Source organism: Anas acuta, chromosome 21, assembly GCF_963932015.1.
Source record: "Anas acuta chromosome 21, bAnaAcu1.1, whole genome shotgun sequence".
Taxonomy (NCBI): Eukaryota; Metazoa; Chordata; class Aves; order Anseriformes; family Anatidae; genus Anas; species Anas acuta.
In genome coordinates this window covers 3,669,046-3,684,118 of record NC_088999.1, presented here as the reverse complement: position 1 = coordinate 3,684,118, position 15,073 = coordinate 3,669,046, and the positions used below count along the sequence as shown (strand labels likewise).

The window sequence follows — 15,073 nt, the reverse complement described above, 5'->3', positions numbered from 1 at the left end:
CTCAGCACGGCGAGCCAATCCGCCCGACAAAGCCACCGCACTCCGAGGGGACAAAGCTGCCATAAAACCCAGCCTGCATCCTGCCAGAGGGGATTTCATGGAGAGATGCTGCAGGTCCCAGCCCAGAAAGAATGGCATCTCCAAAGAAACAAGCCCCTATGCAGCGCAGGGTTTCTTTTCCCAAGGCTCACCTCTCCCAGGTCTGTGAGATGATCGGTGATACCTTTACAGCTTTACGGAGTGCCTTTAATTAACAGCCCGGCAAGGCTCTGTAAGTCTGTGTTAGCACAGCACTGTGCATCCTAACAAAATAGCCCGAGAGCCCATAAACACATCTCTTCCCATCAGCTTGCCAGCTTATAGCAGCTGGAATTAAACTGATGCCAACATGATGACTCCGAGATCATTAAAGCTTTCCCGGACAAAAGGACTATATCTCAAGGGTCTACTTGCCATAAACAAGCTGGGTGAAAACAGCAGGAAATATTGAGGAATAATATCCTTGTGAACAAAGTCCTGCTCTGCTGAAATGTGCTGGAGGGAATTGGGGCAGATAGCTGAGCTCGTTCTCCATGGGGCTGTAAACCAACACAACCTGAGCTTGGGGCTGGGGGCGGCGATGTGTGGAGATGGGCTCAACACCTGCAACTTTCAGTGGTTTTTGGAGAAAAAAAAAATCACACAAAAAAAAAAGCTTCTGCAGGTGCACATGACTCTGGAAACACCACGGCATCCTGACTTAGCTGGTGCTTATACCGAGGCAAATGGTGGGAGGCCCACATGAAGTTAGTAGCAGAGGGGGAGCAGAAGCCAGGACAGTGGCTCCTCAGCATCCTAGGACCTTCCAGAGCTACCAGGTGCTCAGATCAAGGCACAAAACCCCATGGATGTGATATGCATTAGCATCATTGCTTTCCAAAGTGAAATTCAGAGTATATTTCTTCATATTGGGTCCCTGAGTGGGTGGGGATAGGACCAAGGTGCTCAGAGGTTAAGTTGCTTGGAATGAAGCTGGAAGAGATATAAAAAATTGGAAGGAAGTCCCAGATTTCAACACCATATCCAATGTACATTTTATTTGTCACATCAAGTGTTCTGCTCCTGTTGGGTTGCTGATCCACTTTGAAATGTTGTTTGCTTTCTTCAAGAAGGTTGAATCCTAAATGACAAATGTAATCACAAAACATAATGTGAAAAAAAAATCATTTTGAAAACACAAAACAAATGTAATTTTTGGATCTTGTCCAGCATTTTCATCTGCCAAAACAGTTGAATCCATCCTGATGTGAATCCAATGAAGAGTTCCCATCACTCATGCCAGCTTTTGGGAGAGGCTTTTGGTAAGCAAATTACAGATTGATGTGTGCTGCATCTACCATGCCCTGCCTGAGAACTCCTGAAATTGGGAAAAAGTCTTTGCATTCAAAACTCAACAAATGCTGTTCTCGGTCAGCTACGGTTATGCCTATTAAGTCGGATGTGCAATTCCCACAGGGATTTAGGTTTGCCTACATTGTCCTTGCCTACTCCCCAACTTCAACACCTCTTTTAAGATGGAGAAATCCTCTCTCTGGAGGTGCTGTTGAACCATGCATCCCAGTAGCTGTCTATATGGCAGACTACCCAGGTTCTTCATGCCCTGAACCACTTGGGTACATGGCAGCACCACACAAGTGCTGCTATGGAGGCATTTTCCTAATGGCTTGGCTAATTTTGCAGTGCCCAGCACATGAAGGACCTTCCTGCTTCCTCCACGGCTCCAAAGAGTGAATTAAACGATACGATGAAACATATTACATTTGCATCTGGCTCAAAGGGAACATAACAGCATTAGGCAGCCCTGGTGCTCATTAAACGCCTCTGACTAGAAGGATGTAATGAACCAGTTTTATTACAATAGTAATTTCTTCCTATCACATTTGGTGGTTATATATTCATGGGGGATGCGGGGAAGGGAGGTAGATCAGTACAGACTGGTGCATTAAGATATATTGCATGTGGAAAAGTTGACACCAGAGCGTGTGGCTGACAGATAGGAGAGAGGCAAGCAGACAGCAGAATATCCCCAAGTCCATTATAACGCCATCAAACTGACCTTTACAAAATATATATGAGAACAATAAAAAGGGACCTTCCTGGCTTTGGATGCAGCAGTGGCACCGAAGGTGGTTTAATGCTCTGTGTGCTCCTCATCTCCCAGCACCTTGGTGTCCTGGCTGCACATCTGGACCTGACTGACCGGGGGGCTGCACATCCCACGGGGTGTTCGGACATTGCAGATCTCCTGGATGCTGCAGGACCATGCAGGAAGAGAGCCATCAGTGTGGCACCCATCCTGTCAGGAGCTGTGGCATGGAGTGCTGCAGGCATGGGATGCTGCAAGCACAGATGGAGGCACTCACGGCTCTCCCCTCCAAGTCCCAGCTGTAACCAAGGTAAGTTTTCTAAATTTGTACAAAGAGAAAATCCATGATTAATAGCAGCTTTAATAAATGGCTAATCAATTTATATAGGTTGCTATAGAGTCCAATAAATCAAAACCAGGTTGCTTATAACCATGGCTTATAGCCATCTTATAATACCTTCCACTGATGTGCTTATAATAATCTGTAACATCCGCTACTGCTGTCGGTAACTCATTTAAAACACCCGTTAGTATTTTTGTAACCTGCTAAAAGCACAGGGTGAGTAAATATTCCTCAATACCTGTAAGCCACGTGACCTTTCATGGTTGCAAATTTGGGGCCAAATCAATGACCATCAGAGGCGAGGAAGGACTGCTGTGGCCTGCAAAAGGATCTGGAAACATGCTATAATCACAGGAAAGGTGACACTGAGACAGACTCAAGTCCTTTCTTGTCTGAGAGGCCAGAAGAGGATGCCTGGGAGGAAGGGCATTGGAAAGAGGGCAACCGGATCGCCCTGCTCCATCTCTCCACCTTGCAGCAATTACAGGACTGGCTTTTGCAGGGAGCTGAAGGTTGTATTCAGGTCCTCGAGGCCAACAGTCGTGGGTGCATTTATCCCTGGTGAAGGTGCCTTACCCCTGCTTTTGCAGGATTGCAGAGTGGTTGAGCCTGGAGCCCGGCTGCTCCAGCCCCCACTCAAGCAGAGCCACCTTGCTTTAGGTAATTAAAGCGTCACCCTTTCATCTATTTTGCCTCTGACCCTGCAGCAATACATTCCATTTTGTAATCACAGAGCACGGGAAAAGCACAATTAAGTTAACATTTATCCGACTAGACACATACAGACACACGGAAATGTCTTTCTCAGAACCCAGATTTGGCCACGAGCGCTGGGAGCAGTGGCATTTTGCAGCCCAGCCACTGCAGCTGGGTGCAGCTGCCCCTGGAAAGCCTGGGGCTGTGTGCCCAGCCTGCGAGGACAGCCCTTTTCCAAGGAAGAAATAGGAGCTTAGAATCAAATTCAGCCCTAAGAGGACCCACACCAGAATTTCTGCTCTTCTCCAGCACCTCTGTTTTCAAAGCCCTCATGAATAATGAGAAATTAAAAAAACTGTGAGCCTGGGTGTTTTAAGATCCCACAGCCAGTAGGTTTTGCTTTTTTGCTATTCCAATATATATATATATATATTTTTCTTTCTGATTTGACTCATGCAACTCTTTGGAAGAAGCCCCATCTGCTAAATATAGCCTGGAACCTGTAGCTGCCTGGAAAGAGGAGTGTGGTGATTTCTGAAAAACTCAAGCCTATAAAAGCTGACACACAGCCCCTCACACTCTGTAAAAACCATCTCCTGGTGGATTTATTAGTCTTAAGCAACAGCAGTTGGTCTGAAAAGAAAATGTATTTAACCTTTCTTTTTAATTGTCGCACTGTTAACCTGTCAGTTCTACACGGGGCTGTTAATAATTCCGCTTTAAACGTCTCAAAAGGAACTTTCATGTTTAAATATTAAACATTAAAACTTGGGTACAGTTAGAAAAGAATTGATACAGCACTTTTGGTAGTAATGTGGCTCAATCCAAAGTCTGCTGGAGTGCCTGGGAATTGTCACGCTGAATTAAACAGGCCCAGACATGGGGTAGGCTGCAAATCCAGATCCTGGGGGCAAACCCTGGGAGCTTTAAGCAGGGTGAATAATAGGGGCTTAGCCTCAGAAAGGATCAAGTTGTACCTTTAGAGCTGGCCTTCATCTGCACCTTAAGGTAAGATGCTCATTGAGGGGGAGAGAATTAATTAATTGGGCTCAGCTAACGAAGTTTTAACTAGCTGCAGCAAACTAGAAGTGAAAGCACAAAGTAACAGGGCTCTAAAGGAGGTTTTAGCTTGGAATCAGCTCCAATTTTCTTCACAGCCATGTGTCATGCATTAAAGGCCATATTGTTTTTGTCTTCACTCTGATTTTAATTTTTTTTTCTTTCAAGTATGTTTTGAGATCTACCCTGACTCATTCCAGCTTGTTTTCGCGTCAGCGGGCAGTGCCAGCATGGGTAGGAGGGGACAGGAACCTTCACAGCCTGCTTCGAGAAGGGTGATGGAGCAGCCATACAGGATCCACCAAACCTCTTGGATGGCCACAGGCACAGAGGTGCTGCCTGCAACACCCCAGCAATGCCCTACAGCCTGGTGGGTCAGACCTTAGGCATAAATCCCTCCATAGGCTCAAATTGCAGCCAAGGAGGGGATTTAGGCTCCTACTGGGTCACTGCCAGAGCTGCCTGTGTCCAGAGCTTCCCCCTCGCTGACACTGGGGGCTGAGGCTTTCGAGGTCTCCTTGTGGGCAGTCCCCCCCTAGAAGGATTAAGCATTAACAGGGCGGGAGAGATGGAGCGTGTAACTTGGGCACCGCCTGGGAAAACAGGGTTACGGCTCCTTAAACCCAGGCGTATCACATGTCATTCGCTCTCTTTTCTTTTTGCAGGCAGGGGTGGAAAGGTTAATGAGCTCACCCAGGGCTGTGATGAGCTTTGTTGGCAAGAGGAGAGCCTCCAAAAGCCTGGGGTGAGTGCTCCGATGCAGGGTGGTCCCTCGGCCCCTCTTGACCCAGCGGTGAAGAGCCCGCGGGAGCTCAGGCTCGTCCCTCTGTCCTCTGCTGCATAGCTTGGGTCTGGCTCTAACAGCAAAATGATGGCTGCAATCCTGTGCCCTGAAAAACCAAAGGGATTTTCCAGGACTGGGAAACTCCCTGGGACAGTAGTAATGGCAGGGACAGAGCTTTTCAGCGAGATGTGCGTAGCAGGAACCAGCCATGCAGGGAAGGCAGTTCTGCAGTGTTGTTGCTGCACCACGGGGAGGTGTGACAAGTGGGCGTACCCTTAATTCACCCCGTTTCCACCCCGATGTGCTGCGAGCTGGGAACAGCAGGGAGCTGGGTGCGTGGTGTCTGCGTGGTGAAGGGGCACGGCGAGGTGTTACAAACGCCGCCTTCCCTTCCCTGCTGGCTGCCTGCTCTAAGGGCTTTAAGAAACAGAGTTGATGCAAGCCCCCAGTTCTGATTCCCACCGCAGTGCTGCTGGTGCTTACGTGCATTTGGGCAGAGACCTTGCTTCATCCCTCCACCCTACTGCAGCTTTTTTGCTTGCTGTAGCCAGTTTGTGAGCATCTTTGCACTTGCAGAGCTGCCTTTGCACCCCAGTCTTGAGCTGCTGGTCCAGATTATGCTTTGCTGTTGCAAGCAGTGGTTGGAGAAGTCCATGGTGGCTGTGTGATGGTTCTGCCTTGGTGGCATCTCCCTGCTTCCCTTGGCAATAAGGGGACAGCTGCTGCCTTGGTGCCCTCTGTCAGGTGAGCCCTACTGAGCCCAGGGACAAACTCCCTGAGACTCCCTGGGTCTGGCCAGGACTTCGCGGACCACTTGTACAGGTGGGAGAAGGCTGATAGCCACATCCATTTCACGTATTGGTCCTTTCAGTCATGATGCTTTCAGCAACCTGGGACGCCGTGGGGCAAATTCAGTGGTGCTGGCTAAATTGGCATAATTCAGAGCCTCTCGGCTTCACTAAGGCTCCCTGGGCACTCTGTACACCCTGCCTGCTGATGCATAAAGCAACCTAAATAAGTGTAATTTATGCACCGAGGAAAAAGGTGCTAGTTAAAAGACCTCCCAGCCTGAAATAACCTCTAAGTGAGGATAGGGAGAGTGAGGGGAGCCTTGGCTTAATGCCCCATAGAGCAGCATCTCCAGATTTGGCCCTGGGCCTCAAAGCTTTTAAAAAGAGAGAGCAATTTCAGTTTGTAGGAGGTCATACGTGGTCTTGTGCACCTCTCCCCTACTTTGTTTGAGAGTCCTGGCCCAAGCAAGGCACATCTGAGCAAGCTCAGGAGTGAAGCTCTTGGGGAAGCAGCACTGGCTGTTGGTGCTGAAGAAGCTGAATTTCCACCTGAATTCCCATCCTGTGTCTTTGCACCTCTGCAAAGCAGAGACAAAACAAAGCCCTTCCACTTGGTAACTGCTCCACACAAATGCACGTGCCCAGCGATGAAGCAGCAGCCCCTTCTGGCTGTTGAGCACACCCCAGCTCCCTGTCTTTTTCTCACTTTGACGCTCCCTTCATGCCCAGGACAGGCTGTTTTCCAACCAGGCAGCTCCTGCTGGATCAGAAACATGTGGTTTTATTGCCATCAATACTTTGCAGTGACCTGAATATTTCCAAACTTGTGTCATCCTGCCCGGTGCACACTTAGTGCTTAATTGTCGCTGGAGGCACTGCTAATATCGACACTCCGTGACCTGTCTGCAACCCAGGCCAGTCAATACGGCCGTGATGAGCGCTGGTATGGGAAGTGCCATTGCTGATGCCTGGCTGATAACATTATGTGCCTGTGACATGCGAATCAACCGCAGGGTAAGTGAGCTGAGTTAGAATATAATGAATAAATATCCCCGGGTTTGAGGAGGGGATACTGTCAAAGGCTTTCTAAAAATAGCTGGTAATTGGCTTTGTATTAGGCTTATTATTGCCTCTGATGGTCTCTCAGAAGTTTTGAAACTGCAGATTCCTTCCTCAGCACGTCCCTGTGCTCCAGAGCCATGCCCTCAAGGCACCGCACTGAGTCTCGTGTCTGCAAAAGCCCAGCAGAGGATAGCTGTATAGCTGTTAGCACGGGGCAATTCCCCACTCTGGGCAAGGTGCAAACAAAACTCCTTAAAAAGGTCTCTGGAAGTGCTGTCCCCTAGTGTTTGGGCACTTGCTTGGTTCATCTCTGAAACAAACCTGGCTTTCTGTGCATGGAACAGCTTTCAGTACAGGAGCAGCACTGCCCTGTTCCCTCCAGAGCAGGTTCTTTGGCTCCTGCACCTCCTGGAGAGGGGGTGCTCCTCACACCCCTTAGAGGTGCTGGGCATCTACGAGTGCACATGGTCCTTCCAAGATCATCCCATGAACAGGTCACTGCCTGTAAAATAATGCATTGCTATTAACTGTCTAGGGGCAGTTTGCTGGGGCAAATCTCTGATGCCCGTTTACTGCTGTGGTAAAGGGGGAGAGGGGACAGCATCCCTTGCATCCCTGTCTGCCACCACAGCCATCCCACTGCCTGCTGCATTGCTGCTGCGGTGCAAATGAGCTTACGTGCTTGCTTACATCTGCACAAGGCTAACAGCCTGTTCTCATCTGGTCTCACCTCTTTGGCAGCCCCTCTCAGGCTGACGGCACTGTCAGAGCTGATGCTGCTCCCCAGGAAGGTTTCAGCCATCCCATCCTGTTCAGTGGGTGAGCTCTGCTCCGCACAGACCCTTGGCGGACACAGCTCGGTGGGATTTGCCAGCTGCAGGCTGCAGATAGCAATCACAACCCCGTGGCTGAGTAGGGATGCTGTGAGGATGCTGCTAGGCAGTCACACTCAGATTTTTGTGTAGCCCCACAGAAAGACCAAGTCCTACCCTGTGCTTTCACGCAGAAGCTGCCTTTTTTTTTTTATTTTCTTTTTTTTCTTTTTTTATTTTTTTTCTTAGAGTTGCTGTCAGCTTCTTCAGGATGTGCAGAGCTGAAGGGGGACTTGTAATGTAGTCTTCAGGGGCAGAGAAACCACATGAGCAGAGGCAGGAGGACCTTCAGCAAGGACCTCACAACAGCACACTTGGATCTGGGGAAAAATCCCACTGGGAAGTTTCCAGCCTGTGCCAGGCTCCAGCAGAATCCCCTATGCATTCAGCCTCTTTAAGGTAAGTTGCATCTAAAAGACCCTTTATATAGCAAAAGCCCTTAAGTTATCCACAGGCAGTATCCGAAAGGCATAAAATACATCAGAAATCACACCCAAAAATGTAACAGAGTGCTTGCTGTCTGTGGAAGAGGCTGGACGGGTGCAGCTTCTTGGACAGCGCTGGGCACACCAGCATCACGGGCTGGTTTGCAGCAGCAATGAGTTGTGAAGGAGAAGCTCCCACAAACCAGCTTGGACCTCCTGGATGCCCCAGGCTGAGCAGCCTTTTCCAGCTCAGCCCAAACCACAAAGGCAGCCACGTCCCCGCCTCACCCCACCTGAAGCCACGCCGCTGTCTTCTGCTCTGTGATCAAACTCCCGCTGCCTTTGATGGGATTTAGATGAGGTGTTTCTTCTGCCACCTCCTGCATGAAAGCACACACGTATCTTTAAGCACATGTGGAGGAAAGCCTTGAGCGCTACAATTCACCCAAATCATCATGATTCCTTTTATTTTTACATTAAATGTTTTTGCTTTATGAAAGGAATAAAAGAACTATAACAACCACAACGAAATAAGAAAGTGAATGCCCAGAGGTAACTACAATATAAAATCATATTCATCATATCATAATATTTTACATTTGCTTGTTTTATGTGGATTAAAAACCCCTCAACACACAGTCTAGCAGCAGCAAGGAAAGCAGCAGGAGAGGAAGGGCAATGAGGGAAAAACAATGTGCAGGCCCAGAGGACTGGGACAGCAAGAAAATGTCTCTGGCTCAAACAAGCCAGAATTGAATTCGACTCAAAGTTTTGCAACAAATAGGTGGACCAACCTGCCCTTGGCCTCCTCCTTGGCCATGGCCACTTGTACAAATGTGCCTGCTCTGTTTGCAACCAGCCACTTTGTAGCATGAGCAATGTGGCCACGGCAGCAGGGCACGAGCTAAAGGCAGCGTCCCCCTCCAGTGCCACCCTCCTGCAAGGCTGCCAACACCAGGTTGGGCGGCTGTTGAGTTAAGGGGGAGAGAGTGGAACAAATGGCGTGGGATGCAGGGCATTCTTCATCTCCTGAAAAGTTTCAGACCAAGATTAAATGCCTTCCTGGAAGTTGTCTTTTAATAATGTGTGCTGGACGAGGTGCAGCAGTGGTGAGCCTTGCATTAAGTAGCCTCTTACACAGGGGCTGGAGGAGATGCTTGGGTGGACTGAGCATCTCGGGATGCAGGAAATTTTATTTACCCCTGATGCCTGGGGGGCAGCAGGGAAGTAGGTGTGGGCACTCTTCATTGCCTGAGTGCTCTGAGACAAAAATAAGCTGAAAAAAAGCTGAAAAATATCCTCCAAATCCCTTCTGTTTGCCATTCAGCCCATATTTGGCTGGTAGAAGTTTGGCAATTTCCTTGGTGGTACTATCCCCATGTGTTGGCACAGGGGTTTGTCAGCCAAACGCTGAACGGTGGGGCTCAGCAGTGAAAACCAGCATTTGCTGGCTTCCCAGCAGCTCCCAAGGTGTCTTCTTCGAAAAGAACTGCTAAAATCCGAACTTCTTGTTTTTGAGCACCAGGGCATGTTTGCTTCTGAAAGGTCCTCACTGTCCTCGGCGTGGCAGCTGCGGAGGCAGGTTTGGTGTTTGGAGGACAGCACAGTCACTTCGAGTTCAAGAAAGCAACTCCCACCGACTGCAGGTCGCGTGTCTTCTGCATAAAATCCAACCTGACATTTGCTACCCTTCTTACAATGCTTTTAAATTTATTTCCAGATGCTTCCAAAGAACGTTTTAAATTATCCATATGCCATTTGTCACACGTGGCACACAGGCAGCGCACTGTCTTTGTGTTGTGTAGGGCAGGTCAGAACAATGCTTTTTGGGGTTTGTTTGTCTGAAATGAGTCTGGGTGGCAAAAAAAAAAAAAAAAAATATATATATATAAAAATCTGCTGCATGTTGATACCATTGTGCAACGTCTATAGCCAGAGCTTTTGCGATGACAGTTTGCAACCATGGTGCTAACATTAATTAATCATTAGATCCTTCCTGCTGTGCAAGCATGCATGGAAAACTGCAACATGAACTGCAAGCTGAAATGGGATAAATGATCTTCCAGTCCCCTAGTGAGGTCTCAACAAAATTAAACGCCCACATCTGACCGTGCAGGATATGGTGGGCTGCTCTTCTCCCTCCCCCCCACATTTCACACATTTCAGAGAGAATAACAACACTTTGTTGCTCTTGCCCTTGCCCTTGCCCTTCTGTACTTTTATTTCTTTCTTTTCCACTGTACTATTAGGATGAATTCCCAGCTCTGCAGATATAACAAACTGTGAAACTCCTCGTGGACCCAAACTCTCTCCCGAGTAATTAAGAGAAGACACTTTCCATCGCCAGCTACATCTCTTTTGTGTCTTACCAAACTGCTGGGACAAGATTTTCTTGTTTTCCATTGTCCTGGATTCAGCTGAGAGAGAGTTAATTTTCTTCATAGTCACTGGTGTGCTGCTGTATTTTGGATTTAGGAGAAAAATAATGCTGATAACACACTGATGCTGCAGTTGTTGCAGAGCAGTGCTTACACTAAGCCAAGCACCTTTCAGCTTTTCATACTTCCCTGCCAGTGAGGAGGCTGGGAGGGGACAGAACCAGGACAGCTGACCCCAAATGCCACAGGGATGTCCCATGCCATGTGGCATCATGTGGGACAATAAAACTGGGGAGTTGGCTGGGGATGGAGGTGGTTTCTGCTCAGGGTCTGGCTGGGCATCATTCGACAGGTGGTGAGCAATTACATCGTGCATCGCTTGCTTTATTATTATTATTATTATTATTATTATTATTATTATTATTATTATTATTATTATTATTATTATTATTATTATTATTATTATTATTATTATTATTATTATTATTATTATTATTATTATTATTATGTTTCCTTTCTTCTTTTTCCTATTAAAACTGTCTTTATCTCATCGCACCAGTGTTACCCTTTTCTGATTCTCTCCCCCATCCCACTGTGGGGGCAGCGAGCGGACGGTGCTTGGAGCTTCGCTGCCTGCTGAAACCACTACATCCATTTGGAGCATGCAATGACCTGGTGCTGGTCCTGGAGCCTTTCTGTGCCCCATATCTACTGGATGATTGCAGCAGGGGTGCCACGTGCATGGTGGCTGGACTCAGGCTTTGCAGCTCCCCAGGGGCACCTCGCTAGCAGATTTATTTAATCTTTCCCTACAGTCCCTGGTCCCTGTCTGAGACACCACAAGGCCACCTTCACGTCTCTAAATTCTGATCTCTCTACCTGTTTGCTTTGTGTAGCTCCACGTTACTCTACAAAATGAGCCCAGCATTTTCTCAAGCCCTCCTGCTCCTGATCAAATTACTGCAGCCCTGGACCTCACGTGCTGGTCCTGTTTCATGCTCATTGTTTGGGGGCTTGGCTGCAGTGACTTCACTGATGACATATTTAGCACAGCTCTGTTTCCCTTTTCTGTCACAAAACTATGAAGATAAGGTTTCATTACCCGTGTGTTCGCAATGCAATGAAACATTTACCTAAAACAAGCAGGGTGTTCAGAGGGAACGGCCCTGACAAAAAGCACAAATGAGCTCTGCTCGGTTTGCTGCCTCCTTTAACTCACCGGTACCTGGCAGCACAGAGCTCACTCCCTTGCGCTTTCTTAGGGGAATCAATCTGGCAATTAGACCATTCTTAAGGACAGAAAGGAAATGACACGTTGTGGAAGAAAAGGCGGATATTTGGATTTGAGATCTGGCTCTAGCTCTGTGCTCAAGATGAACGAAAACATCTCCATGAGCGTCCCTCTGTGGACACGCTGATGGGCACCCTATCCGCTGGGGATTTTGGCTTCTCCCCTGCTTTACAAACCTGCAGCAGGGTTTTGTGAAGCTATTTTAAACATGCTAATTGCTTCTGGTGCTCTCCACCCTGTGAAAACAAGTGTGTTTAAGCTGCCAAGCCTTCTGGGTCACGTCTGTGTCTCCTAAGTGCTGGAGAGCATCAGGGAATGCAGTTTTTCACCCGTGCTGCCCTGGCATCTCCCCGCTGACCGCTTTGCCCTGACTTCCAGCTGCCCTTGTCCTCTTGCCCAGCTGGGACCTCACTGAGCCACCAAGGGCCAATTTGAAAAAAGACAACTCAGCATCTCCACGCAGGTTTGCTGTGCTCAGAGTCAGGGTGGTTTGGTAGAAGGGCGCCGTGTCCTTGCTCAGGGCAAAGCAGGGGACATTGGACTTTATCTGTGTCCCTGTCTGCCTGGTGTGTGACAGGGAGTTGCAGGGCTGAGCTTTGTGGGTCTCCAAGGCCCTAAGCAGTGCTTTTCCCTGAGCATCCCCTTGTTCCTGAGGGCACCTTTTGGCAGATTTTGTGCCTTGTGCATCACGTAGGGTCCCACGTGGGACTGCTAAGTGCTGGCTCAAAAGGAAAGCCCATACAGAGCAATTCTGAGATGGAGGTGGGGAAAAAAATCACTCTTCCTGACTTCAAACTGCTCTTTTCTATCCAAATGTGCCCAAACTCTTCCCAAAGCAAACTGACCAAGACAGACGTACACACAACTTCCTTACCCTCCTCCAGCGTGGCCAGCCCATCACTGACTGACTGCTGCTTTGCCAATTCAACACCCCAGCCACTACAAAGGGTTTCAGCCCTTTATCTTTTTAGGTCTAGTCCATATTTTACTGCCCCTTTCCTGCCATCCAGCTGTGATCCACAGGAGCTCGAGGTGGGTAAGGGAGTGGCAAACCCACCGGTGTTTTAATCACGCCACGATTCGCCTGCCTGCTGCTCCTGTGGCAGAGTGGGCACGGCCACTGGGGGAGAGCAACAAAGAGCAAATAAAGGAGACAAAATGATATGCGGTAATTAAGTTATTCTACATCTGGGAGATTGCTGCCGAGGACAAGATTGGTACAATGAGCCCGAGGCGCTTCTCCCTTCACTCCTCTCCGTCTCGGTGCCTGTGACATGGAAGATGAATATGCAGCATTTTCTATTTGTGCTACTAAAACGCCCATTAAATGCCAGCAGGGAAAAACGATACATAAATACCAGAATTCTGCTACCCTCTGTGCCTGAGAGAGAGACAGAGAGAGAGAGGGCATGTATCCTCCTTCGTCTGGAGGAGAGAGCTGCTTGTGGATGGGGAAGGGGCTGACGGGGTCTGGTGGTGGGCAGTGAGGTCCTGTGCTTTGCCAAAAGACAAGGAGGTGCCAGCTGGATTTTTATTCTGTAAACCTGGTAACTTAGTCACTTATCACATTTCTGAATGGCATTTTCCAATCAGGAGGTGAAGGTAAAGGATTTACCTTTACTTTTAATACCCTTCTGCCCGGTAAAGGATTTACCTTTATTTTTAATGCCCTCCTGCCCCGTGATCTCTTCCAAGAGCAGATGTAAATGTTACAGGTCTGGATAGCCTGAGCTCAGGTAGCCTTTAGCTGGAGAGCAGCAAACCGTGTGTGTGTCTGTGCTTACATCGCTGCAAAAGGCTCCCCGTGATGGATGGGATCATGTGGATGTCGTGGTCCCCCAGGTGGGACAAGCGAATGTCTCCTCCGGCTGCCATCGAGGAGGGGCTGCCCCTGGTGCTGGCACAGCTCTGCTCCCGAGCCAAAATCCCAGGTGGCTGCTGGGGAAAAGAGCAAACAAATCCATAAAAAAAACAAATACATAAAAGCCTGGGGTTGCTCAGTGCTTTGAAGTGGGGCCAGGACAAGCAGCTCTCACCTAGATAACACGAGACAGATCCTCACAGGGTCGGCAATGCTCCAGGAACCCCCCAGCCCTTCGTGCACCCCGTTGGGTGCACAGCCTGTGCTGCCACCCCTCGCCCCCCGACCCCTTATTGTCCCATTTCAGCCCGCGGGTGTTTTGCAGCAGGCAGGAGCTCGTCTCCAGCGCTGGGGCCAGTATCTCCAGCCTCACACCTTGCAGGCTTCGCGGGTTGCCAGCCGACACTCATTTCCATCCGCAGCAATCTTGGCAATATCTAAATAAAGAGAGCTGCCGGTGAGAGCTCCTGAGGAAGCCGTTGTGGAGCAGATAAGCAGGGACTCTGTTGCCGATGCGTAATGCCAGGTTTCAAGCAACGGGGGGAGATTAGGATCATTGTGTTATCTACTGTTATCTAATTCAAGGAAATAACCATGTGCATGGCACATATTATCAAATGCACAGAACTCCTCCGAAAATGATATTAAGCCAGGAACTTCACAGTTCCAGCTGCCACTTCATCTTTAATTCACTTCCCCGCCCCGACGCGCTCCTGGATTGCTGAAATCGCTGAGCAGTGGGTGGCCGGGCTGCCATATGTGCTCCGTAAGGCTAGGTGAGTTACAGGGCGGATAAGAGCCTTTAATTCTGCAGCGTTGCACTTTCTCTGTTTAAGCAATAAGCAATGTTATTTTAACAACATTTATTATTATTATTATGCTGCCTAGAGACAGGGGGAGCAGGGCCAGGCACTGCTCTATGTGCAGTACACTGGTGTTACTGGCATCACACTGGGGGTCAATGTGAAATGGGAGACAGTACCTGCTCAGGCACATTTATCATTTAAATAAACAAGGGAGAAAAATGGGCTCAGGGAGGTGAGACAAGACTCACTGGTGGTCACGCAGCAGGTGGGGACAGCAGCAGGGAGCTTGCAGCACCCAGTTCTGCACCCTGCCTCTTCCCTTCATGATGCAAGGCAGGTGCTGAGTTTGGTCTCCTGCTTGTGATCCAGCAGGGAAGGCTTTTTTTTTTCTTTCTTTCTTTTTTTTTTCTTTTTTTTTTTCTTAATAGCACAGGGGAACAGAGGTGGTGTTTAAACACCATCTCTAGTGGCTGTTCCGCCTGACGCGGCAAAGATTTAATGCTACAGCTTGACCACCTCTCGGGGAACCTATAAAACTGCCCGCACAGCACAGTTTCTCATCAGATTAAAAAAAAAAAAG

The 15,073-nt window shown here is 48.6% G+C and overlaps 1 long non-coding RNA gene across 6 annotated transcripts; it reads left to right on the top strand.

Annotated features, from left to right (window-relative positions):
- Window positions 1–4,032: 4,032 nt before the first annotated feature.
- Window positions 4,033–10,986, top strand: LOC137843032 (uncharacterized). Of its 6 annotated transcripts, none has more exons than XR_011089316.1 (4): window positions 4,033–4,172; window positions 4,392–6,812; window positions 7,922–8,131; window positions 10,407–10,986. It is a non-coding gene; the product is annotated as an uncharacterized lncRNA (long non-coding RNA). The 6 variants fall into 6 exon arrangements; XR_011089318.1 differs by lacking the exon at window positions 10,407–10,986 and adding an exon at window positions 9,683–9,817; XR_011089315.1 differs by lacking the exon at window positions 10,407–10,986 and adding an exon at window positions 9,677–9,814.
- Window positions 10,987–15,073: the final 4,087 nt, after the last annotated feature.